Genomic DNA, 12,021 nt, shown 5'->3' with positions numbered 1-12,021 from the left:
GAAAAGCGTGTACCCCTGGTTAATGGGTGCTCTGTCTTCTGTTGGGAGCTCAGTGAAGTTGCCCTCCCGTATTCCCTGTCTGCATTTCTTGGTCGCTGTAGTCCGAGATGGCAAATCCATGCCGCATTATCTGGTAGGGTACCTCCACTCTATAGCTCTCTTTGTTCTCTGTTCTCTGTCAGTTTCTTATTCCATTTGGTGCTTGATCGAGCTCTTTATCCCTTCATTTGACATTTAGGGTTCCAGGATTGATGTTTCTGTTTTACTTAGTTTTTTGGATCTTTGCTGTATAGGGACAACATGTGCCTCTGTCTGTAGTGCCATGTTGGCCCTGCTTCCTCAGGTAAGGCTGATTTTTGACACAAATCTTTATATAGGAAATCCATGCTGCAGATCTGAGACATGGAAAACATATCGTGTGATTTTTGTCATCAAAACAGCCACCCTTTGCAGGATCACACCAATAGACTATTCTAGTCATATGTATGTGTGTGTGTGTGTGTGTGTATATATATATGTTTGGCCAATTTTTTTTGGCCAATAACCACTTTAAATCAATAGCCTCATATGCCCCTAATATGTGCAAGGAACAAAGGGAAATAATCATATTGTTTCATCAGTTTAGGCTTAGACTAGATGATTGAACCATCTTAACAAATTAAAAAAAAATTACCCACTGAAGGTAATTTTTTTTGAAAAATGGATGACTTTAATATTGTGGATTAAAAGGCAATGTTACATAATGAGTTTTATTTATGTAAATGAACCTTAATATTTCTACTTTCAGCATAGCAGACAGATCTCTACCACATAAGTTCTTTAAAAACTAAGATGCTATGAGTTGTACTTGTGACCTTTGATTCTAGTTTATTAATTTTGAAAGTATATTTCATAGCTGCTATTTATTAAATATAAGATATACAGTATTACTTTTATTCATTCCAAAATCATTTTACAAAATATATTTATATACCATAATCTATGGAAATATTTTATAAGAAAGAATTGAGTTTAATAATTCCTCAGTTAAACTTACTGATATATTCAGAATGAAACTGAACTCAAAAAAAAAAAAAAAAAAAACCCTTCATCTGATCCAGGTTTTCTCAAGGACAGCACTATTGATATTGAGGATTGGACAATTCTTTGTTTTGGGGGGACTGACCTGTGGATTGTAGCGTGTTTAGCAGCATCCCTGGCCTCTACCCAGTAGATGCCAGTACCACCCCTCCCAGTTGTGACTACCAAATGTGTCTCAAGACATTGCTAAATGTTTTCCTGGGAGGGTGAGGGGAGATAACACCCAGTTGAGCATAACTTCTTAAAATGACCTTTTGGAAGTGAGAAACTAGGTCAGGATGACTGATGACAGTCTATTAGAGCTAGTATTAAAATGCTAAATCATTCATAGCAAATAGTTGTAGATTTCTTATTATTCATGAGGCATTTTGATGAGTTTTAGAGATACAGTAATGAACAAAATAAACAAGGTCCCTTTTCACATAAAGTGGATAATACAAACATAAGTAAATAATTATAAAATTAATAATAACTTCTATGTGCTATGAAGGAAAAGTAGTTAAGTTTAAGAAACACATATAATAAGTAGACCTCACCTAGTCTAGGGTGTTTTCAATGGATTCCCTGAGGAAGTGACATTAAAAAGAGAGCTGAAGATTAGGTAGTTGTGAGCCAGGAGAGGGTACTTGGGTAGTGCAAAAGGTTAACACACTCAGTTGCTAACTGAAAGGTTGGGGGTTTGAGTTAATCCAGAAGTGCTTTGCAAGAAAGTCCTGGTGATCTGCTTCCAAGAAATCAGCCATTAAAAACCGTATGGAGCAGAGCTCTTCTCTGACACACATGGGATCACCAAGAGTCAGAATCTACTTGATGGCAACTGGTTTTAGGCAGTAGAAGATGGAGAGAACTTATTTTTGCCTTTAAAAACATGTACTTTATATTGAGGGTTCACTTTTCCTGGGTAATTCAATCTCTAAATTGGTAGAAAACGCAATTATTTTTACTCTACTCATTCCATATTAAATCTTTTGGAGACCTAAACATCTGAAACCAAGGCAAACACAAGCCAGTGATCAGTTACTTCCTCATTAAGCAAACAGGGACTTTTGGTTTGTTTCAAGAATCAGTTTCTGTGATGTTGATTCAGCAATTATGTTTTAAGAATAATTTTCTCTCTTACCCAATATACTTTTCCTCAGTAAAAATTTAGAAATTTGATGAAAAGTAAATAACTCTTTTGGTCTAAAGCCATTCTTATCTTAGAGATAAATCACTCTTCTAATGATTTCTATTGTCCGATTAGTTTACTAGTACTGGCAATAAAGTATAGCTATTACAAATGTGTACTAAGAATTAGAAATATGTTGCTGCTGCTCTGATGTTTAATCTTTCTCAGCATCAATTTTTAAAAATATTTTTATTTTTATTATGTTTTAAGTGAAAGTTTACAAATCAAGTCAGTCTCTCATACAAAAATTTATATACACCTTGCTATGTACTCGTAGTTCCTTTCCCCCTTATGAAACAGCACATTCCTTCTCTCCACCCTCTATTCCCCGTGTCCATTCAGCCAGCTTCTGTCCCCTCTGCCTTCTCATCGCTCCTCCAGACAGGAGCTGCCCACATAGTCTCATGTGTCTACTTGAGCCAAGAAGCTCACGCCTCACCAGTATCATTTTCTGTTTTATAGTCCAGTCCAATCCCAGTCTGAAGAGTTGACTTTGGAAATGGTTCCAGTCTTAGGCTACCAGAAGGCCTGGGGACCGTGACCTCCAGGGTCCTTCTAGTCTCAGTCAGACCATTAAGTCTGGTCTTTTTGTGAGAATTTGAGGTCTGCATCCCACTGCTCTCCTGCTCCATCAGGATTCTCTCTTGTGTTCCCTGTCAGTGCAGTCATTGGTTGTAGCTGGGCACCATCTAGTTCTTCTGGTTTCAGGCTGATATAGTCTCTGATTTACACGGCCTTTTCTGTCTCCTGGGCTCATAATTACCTTGTGTCTTTGTTGTTCTTCATTTTCCTTTGATTCAGGTGGATTGAGACCAATTGATGCATCTTAGATGGCCGCTTGCTAGAGTTTAAGACCCCAGACGTCGCTCACCAAAGTGGAATGCGGAAGGTTTTCTTAGTAGATTTTATTATGCCAGCTGACCTAGATGTTCCCTGAAATCATGGTCCCCATGAAACTTCTTTGCTTTTGGTTTAGTACAGTTGTGCTGACCTCTCCTGTATTGTGTGTTATCTTTCCCTTCATCTAAAATAGTTCTTGTCTACCATCTAATTAGTGAATACTCCTCTCCTTTCCTCCCTCTCCACCCTTGTAACCATCAAAGAATATTTTCTTCTGTGTTTAAACTATTTCTTGAGTTCTTAAAATAGTGGTCTCATACAATATTTGTCATCTTGCAACTGACTAATTTCACTCAGTTGCAACTGACTAATTTCACTCAGGAAACCTTGGTAGTGTAGTGGTTAAGTGCTATGGTTGCTAACCAAGAGGTCGGCAGTTCACATCTGCCAGGCACTCCTTGAAAACTCTATGGGGCAGTTCTACCCTGTCTTATAGGGTCACTATGAGTCGGAATCGACTCGACGGCAGTGGGTGGGTTTTTAATTTCACTCAGTGTAATGCCTTCCAGATTTCTCCAAGTTATGAGATGTTTCACGGATACATCGTTGTTCTTTATTGATGCGTAGTATTCCACTGTGTGAATATACCATAATTGTCCGTTCATCCGTTGATGGGCACCTTGGTTGCTTCCATCTTTTCGCTATTGTAAACAGTGCTGCAGTGAACATGGGTGTGCATATATCTGTTTGTGTAAAGGCTCTTATTTCTCTAGGATATATTCCAAGGAGTGGGATTGCTGGATGGTATGGTAGTTCTATTTCTAGCTTTTTAAGGAAGCACCAAATTGATTTCCAAAGTGGTTGTACCATTTTACATTCCCACCAGCAGTGTATAAGTGTTCCAGTCTCTCCACAACCCCTCCAACATTTATTATTTTGTGTTTTTTGGATTAATGCCAGCCTTGTTGGAGTGAGATGGTATCTCATTGTAGTTTTGATTTGCATTTCACTAATGGCTAATGATCGTGAACATTTCCTCATGTATCTGTTTGATAGCATTTTACCCATAGTAGAACTTCTATCAAAATTGGAATCAGTCCTCTCAAATCCTGCTGCTGCTTTATCAACTAAGTGTATGTAGTATTCTGAATCCTTTGATGTAATTTCAACTGTGTTCACAGCATCTTCACCAGGAGTAGATTCCATCTGAAGAAACTGCTTTCTTTGCTCATCCATAAGAAGTAACTCCTTATCCTTTAAAGTTTAATCATGAAATTGCAGCAATTCAGTCATATCTTTAGGCTATAATTCTAACTCTAGTTCTCTTCCCGTTTTCATTACATAGGCAGTTACTTCCTCCACTAAAGTCCTGAACCCCTCAAAGCCATCCATGAGAGTTGGAATCAACTTCTTCCAAACTCCTGTTAATGTTGATATTTTGATCTCTTCCTGTGAATTACAAATATTCCTAATGGCGTCTAGAATGTAAATCCTTTCCAGAAGGTTTCAATTGACTTTGCCCAGATACAGCAGAGGAATCTCTATCTATGGCAGCTAAAGCCTTATGAAATTTATTTCTTAAATAATAAGATTTGAAAGTCAAAATTCCTCCTTGATCCATTGGATGCAGAATGGATGTTGTGTTATCAGGCATGAAAACATTAATTTCCTTGTACATCTCCATCAGAGTTCATGAGTGACCCAGGTGCATTGTCAGTGAGCAGTAATATTTTGAAAGGAAACTTTTTTCTGAGCAGTAGGTCTCAACTAAAACAAAACAGAAGATTTCAAAGGGCGGCTCGAGAAGACAAAGTAAAGTATTATAATGACATGTGCAAAGAGCTGGAGATGGAAAACCAAAAGGGAAGAACACGCTTGGCACTTCTCAAACTGAAAGAACTGAACAAAAAATTCAAGCCTCGAGTTGCAATAGTGAAGGATTCCATGGGGAAAATATTAAACGACAGAGGAAGCATCAAAAGAAGATGGAAGGAATACACAGAGTCATTATACCAAAAAGAATTAGTTGATGTTCAACCATTTCAAGAGGGAGCATATGATCAGGAACCGATGGTACTGAAGGAAGAAGTCCAAGCTGCTCTGAAGGCGTTGGCGAAAAACAAGGCTCCAGGAATTGATGGAATATCAATCGTGTTGTTTCAACAAGCGGATGCAGCGCTGGAAGTGCTCACTCATCTATGCCAAGAAATATGGAAGATAGCCTCCTGGGCAACTGACTGGAAGAGATCCATATTTATGCCTATTCCCAAGAAAGGTGATCCAACCGAATGTGGAAATTAGAGAACAATATCATTAATATCACATGCAAGCAAAATTTTGCTGAAGATCATTCAAAAATGGCTGCAGCAGTATATCAACAGGGAACTGCCAGAAATTCAGGCCGGTTTGAGAAGAGGACGTAGAACCAGGGTTATAATTGCTGATGTAAGATGGATCCTGGCTGAAAGCAGAGAATAGCAGAAGGATGTTTGCCTGTGTTTTATTGACTATGCAAAGGCATTTGACTGTGTGGAGCATAACAAATTACGGATAACATTACGAAGAATGGGACTTCCAGAACACTTGATTGTGCTCATGGGGAACCTGTGCATAGATCAAGAGACAGTTGTTCAGACAGAACAAGGTGATACTGATTGGTTTAAAGTCAGGAAAGGTGTGCGCCAGGGTTGTATTCTTTCACCATACCTATTCAATCTATGTGCTGAGCAAATAATCTGAGAAGCTGGACTATATGAAGAAGAACGGGGCATCAGGATTGGAGGAAGACTCATTAACAACCTGTGTTATGCAGATGACACAACGTTGCTTGCTGAAAGTGAAGAGGACTTGAAGCACTTACTAATGAAGATCAAAGACCACAGCCTTCAGTATGGATTGCACCTCAACATGAAGAAAACAAAAATCCTCACAACTGGACCAATGAGCAACATCATGATAAACAGAGAAAAGATTGAAGTTGTCAAGGATTTCATTTTATTTGGATTCACAATCAACAGCCATGGAAGCAGCAGTCAAGAAATCAAAAGACACATTGCATTGGGTAAATCTGCTGCAAAGGGCCTCTTTAAAGTGTTGAAGAGCAAAGATGTCACCCTGAAGACTAAGGTGCGCCTGACCCAAGCCGTGGTATTTTCAATCGCCTCATATACATTTGAAAGCTGGACAGTGAATAAGGAAGACCGAAGATGATGCCTTTGAATTGTGGTGTTGGCGAAGAATATTGAATATACCATGGACTGCCAGAAGAAGGAATAAATCTGTCTTGGAAGAAGTAAAACCAGAATGTTCCTTAGAGGCAAGTATGGCGAGACCACATCTTACATACTTTGGACATGTTGTCAGGAGGGATCAGTCTCTGGAGAAGGACATAATGCTTGGCAGAGTACAGGGTCAGCGGAAAAGAGGAAGACCCTCAATGAGGTGGATTGACACAGTGGCTGCAATAGTAAGTTCAAGCATAAGGATGGCGCAGGACCGGGCAGTGTTTCATTCTGTTGTGCATAGTCGAAACTGACTCAACGACACCTAACAGCAACTACAATAACAGGTCTTAACAGTGAGCTTAAAATATTCAGTAAATCATGTTGTAAACAGATGTGCTGTCATCCAGGTTTCATTGTTCCGGTTCTAGACCACAGGCAGAATAGATTTGGCATAATTCTTTAGGGTCCTAGAATTTTGGGAATGTTAAATGAGCATCGGATTCAACTTAAAGTCACCAGCTGCATTAGTACCTAACACAAAAGTTAGCCTGTCATTTGAAGCTTTGAAGCCAGGCACTGACTTCTCCTCTCTAGCTGTGAAAGTCCTAAATGCCATTTTCTTCTAATATAACGCTTTTTTGTCTACATTGAAAATCTGTTGTTTAGCGGTAGCCACTTTCATCAACTGTCTTAGCTAGATCTTTTGAATAACTTGTTGTAGCTTCTGCATCAGCACTTGCTGGTTCACCTTGCACTTTCATGTTATGGAGATGACTTCTTTCCTTAAACCTCATGAACCAGTCTCTGCTGGTTTCAAACTTTTGTTCTGCAGGTTCCTCACCTCTCTCATTCTTCATAGAATTGCAGAGAGTTAGGGCCTTGCTCTGGATTAGAGTTTGGCTTAATGGAATGTTGTGGCTGGTTTGAGCTTCTATCCAGACCACTAAAACTTCCTCCATATCAGCAATAGGCTGTTTCGCTTTCTTATCATTTGTGTGTTCACTGGAGTAGCACTTTTAACTTCCTTCAAGAACTTTTCCTTTGCATTCACAACTTGACTGTTTGACACAAGATGCCTAGCTGTCAGCCTATCTTGGCTTTCAGCAGGCCTTCCCAGGCCTTCCTCACTATGTTTAGTCATTTCTAGCTTTTACTTAAAGTGAGAGACGTACAACGCTTCCTTTTACTTGAACACATAGAGGCCACTGGAGGCTTATTAATTGGTCTGATTTCAATATTGTCATGTCTCAGGGAATAGGGAGGAAATGGGGGAATGGCCAGTCAGTAGAGCAGTCAGAATACACACAATATTTATTGATTAAGTTCTCTGCCTTATGGGGGTGTGATTTGTGGTGCCCCAAAACAATTGCAATAGTAATATCAAAGATCACTGATTAGAGATCACCATAACAAATATAATAATGATGAAAAAGTTTGAAAGATTACAAGAATTACCAAATGGTGGCTCAAACGGTTAAGTGCTAGTCTGCTAACTGAAAGGTTGGAGGTTCAAACACACCCAGTGGCTCTGCGCGAGAAAGACCTGATAATCTGTTTCCCTAAGGATTACAGCCATAAAAACCCCTATGGGGCAGTTATCTCTGTCACATGGAGTCACTATGAATCAGAATCGACGTCATAGCTCCCAACAACAACAACAACAACAGAATGAATGAATGACTACTTTTACTTGAATTTATTATCACATGAATTTACTTTTGCAACGAATGCCAACACTTCAAAAATGAAAGGCTAGTGTAAAATAGCTATGGAGCTAAAATTCCCTTTTTAAGAAGTATTGATTATATAGATGGCTGAAGTAGCCTGCAAACTAGTTGAATTCTCAAAGCAACTTAGTAGCCAAGTGCTTTCCTAATGTATTCTGAGCAAAAACCTGGTCAGTAAATTAGTTAGTTACTAGGACACTGTAGCACTTAAGAGTATTTAAATATATTTGGGAAGAGTTGGTTTTCTTTCTTTCCTATAATTATCTGATCACACAACTTTAGGAGAAATAACATAATCACAGACTTCTGTGTATTAAAAGCTGCACATCAATAAACCTATCATGCTTCTAAAGTGCAACTGTTCAACCCACTGCTGTCGAGTCAGTTCTGACTCCTGTGCTCCATAGGGTCTTCTTGACTGTCATTCTTAAGGAAGCAGATCACTAGGAAACCAGGGGTCCTTGGGTTGCAAAAACAGTTTGCAGTCCTACAGGTTGGCTGTTGAAACTCACCAAGAAGCATTGCAGAAGAAAAGCCTGGTGAACCACATTGACGGCATTTAAATGGTCAGGAGAAAAGCAGTGTCTTGAGTTGGAAAGCTTGTATGCTAAACACAACTATAAGCCAACTCTGGTCTAAATTACTACATCCAAAATCACTACAAAGTGTTGAGAGATGTAAAGACATTAACATTCACTCCTGGGCCCCGGTCAATATCCTGACACCCTAACAAAAGTAAATCAAAGAGTTGAGAGACATTGGTGTAATAAAACTCTTTCTAGTCATATCCATTTTTTTTAAGTGAACAATCTTCTCAGTGCTCACATATGTAAAAACAAATAAAAATAATCGATGCTTAATCCTGTCTAATTCTAATAATAAGTAATACTCATTGTCAATACATGAACTGATTACAAAAGAAGCCCCATTTGTCTCAATAAGTGATGTGTTTCCTATTTAATTTTACTCTTTGTATAATATTTTTTACAAAATATAAAATATATCTGTTGTTCAATTGTGTACTGATAATCATAATGCATCCTCAAACAAATAATACTTAGAGTCACAGGCAATTAAAAATTAAAATTCAATTTATATATGTATTTTTTGTTGCAGAAATTACAATAAGGTAATCAAGAAAATACTTTTAAGCAAAAATATATTAATATTACATCAGGGAATAATTATCTTGGGAAAGTGCAATGAAAATATGGGTTCAAGGATAAAATGTACAGTTTAAATTTCTGTTTATGAAAGTTATTTCCTGTATTATTAAACGGATGATGTTGTGGTTGTGTGCTGTTGAGTTGATTCCTACTCGTAGTGACCTGATATATGTATGACAGAGTAGAATGGCCCCATAGGTTTTTCTAGGTTGTAATCTTTATGGGAGCAGATTGCCAGGTGTTTGCTCCCCCAGAGGTGCTGGTAGTTTTGAACCGCCACCCTTTCGGTTAGCAGCCAAGTGCTTGAAGCACTGTGCCACCAAGGCTCATGTAAATGGATGATAGAGGTATCAAATCAACATACTGTTTAGATTTCAATGGATATATCTGAGTGATTTAAAAGATTTGTTTTGAAATATCAATATTTACAGCATGCTGAAAATTGCATTCTTTGCAACTGTTTGAATTTATGATGAAACATTTTAAATATGAGTTCTGTAATGTGCCAAGCTGTACATCCTTTTTCAAACTTTTTGTAGAGGATATGTGGAGCACAAAAGTTTGAAGACATCTGTGTAAGCCTAGTGCAGTTCTGAAAGATCATCATTTGATTCTCATCCGCTTTTTGCTCCATTCATAGGTAAATTTATTTGGGCTGTTCTATACTAAACCTAAAAGGAAGACCAGCTAATACAATTACTGTAAAAATTTACACACCGACCACTAAGGCTAAAGATGAAAAAAAATGAGGATTTTTACCAACTTTTGTAGTCTGAAATTGATTGCATGCAGTCGGGTTGCATTGGTAGTTACTGGTGATTGGAATGCAAAAGTTGGAAACAAAGATTGGTAGTTGGAAAATATGGTCTTGGTGTCAGAAATGATGCTGAATATCACATGATAGAATTTTGCAAGACCAATGACTTCTTCATCGCAAATACCTTTTTTCAACAACGCAAGCAGTGACTTTACATGTGGACCTTGCCAGATGGAATACATGGGAGTCAAATTGACTACCTCTGTGCAAAGAGATGATGGAAAAGCTCAATATCATCAGTCAGAACAAGGAGAGGGGCCGACTGTGCAACAGACTATCAACTGCTCACATGGAAGTTCAAGATGAAACTGAAGAAAATCAGAACAAGTCTATAAGAGCCAAAGTACGACCTTGAGTATATCCTACCTGCATTTGGAGACCACCTCAAGAATAGATTTGATGCATTGAACACTAATGACTGAAGACCAGAGGACTTATGGAAGGACATCAAAGATATCATATGTGAAGAAAGCAAGAGGTCATTAAAAAGACAGGAAAGAAAGAAAACACCAAAATGGGTGTCAGAAGAGACTCTGAAACGTGATTTTGAACATCGAGTAGCTAAAGTGATCCAAAGAAATGATGAAGTAAAAGAACTGAACAGAAGATTTCAAAAGTCAGTTCCAGAAGACCAACTTAAAGTATTGTAATGACATGTGCAAAGACCTGGAGTTAAAAAACCAAAAGGGAAGAACACACTCTGTATTTCTAAAGCTGAAAGAAATGAAGAAAAAATTCAAGCCCAGAGGTGCAATATTGAGGGATTCTGTGGGCAAAATACTGAACAACACAGGAAGCATCAAAAGAAGATGGAAGGAATGCACAGAGTTACTGTACCAAAAAGAGTTGATCGACATTCAGTCATTTCAGTAAGTAGCATATGGTCAAGCACCGGTAATACTGAAGGAAGAAGTCCAAGGTGCACTGAAAACATTGGTGAAAAACAAGGCTCCAGGAATTGACAGAATACCAACTGAGGTGTTTCAACAGATAGGTGCAGCACTGGAAGTGCTCACTGATATGTGACAAGAAATTTGGAAGACGGCTACCTGGCCAACAGACTGGAAGAGATCCATATTTATGTCTATTCCACAGAAAGGTGATCCAACTGAAAGTGGAAATTATTGAATAATATCATTAATGTCACATGCAAGTAAATTTTGCTGAAGATCATTCAAAAACGGCTGCAGTAGTACATTGACAGGGAACTGCCAGAAATTCAAACCGAATTGAGAAGAGGACGTGGAACCAGGGTTATCATTGCTGATGTCAGATGGATCCTGGCTGAAAGCAGAGAATACCAGAAAGATGTGTACCTGTGTTTCATTGACTATGCAAATGCATTTGACTGTGTGGATCATAACAAATTATAGTTAACATTGCGAAGAATGGGAATTCCAAAACACTTAATTGTGCTCATGAGGAAACTGTACATAGATCAAGAGGCAGCCTTCAAACAGAACTCGGGGATACTGTGTGGTTTAATGTCAGGAAAGGTGTGCATCAGGCTCGTATCCTTTCACCAGACCTATTCAATCTGTATGCCGAACAAATAATCCGAGAAGCTGGACTATATGAAGAAGAACGGGACATCAGAATTGGAGAAAGATTCATTAACAACCTGCGTTATGTAGATGACACAACCTTGCTTGCTGAAAGTGAGGAGGACTTGAAGCACTTACTGATGAAGATTAAACACTACAGCCTTCAGTATGGATTACATTTCCACATATATAAAAAAACCCAAAAATCCTCACAACTGGACCAATGAGCAACATCATGGTGGATGGAGAAAAGATTGAAACGGTCAAGGATTTTATTTGGCTTGGATCCACAGTCAATACACATGGAAGCGGCAGTGAAGAAATCAAAAGATACATTGCATTTGGCAAATCTGCTGCAAAAGACCTCTTGAAAGTGTTCAAAAGCAAATATATCACCTTGAAGACTAAAGGTGCACCTGACCCAAGCCATGGTATTTTCGTTTGCCTTATGTGTA

This window comes from Elephas maximus, chromosome X, assembly GCF_024166365.1.
Source record: "Elephas maximus indicus isolate mEleMax1 chromosome X, mEleMax1 primary haplotype, whole genome shotgun sequence".
Taxonomy (NCBI): Eukaryota; Metazoa; Chordata; class Mammalia; order Proboscidea; family Elephantidae; genus Elephas; species Elephas maximus.
Note: the sequence above shows the minus strand (reverse complement) of the source record.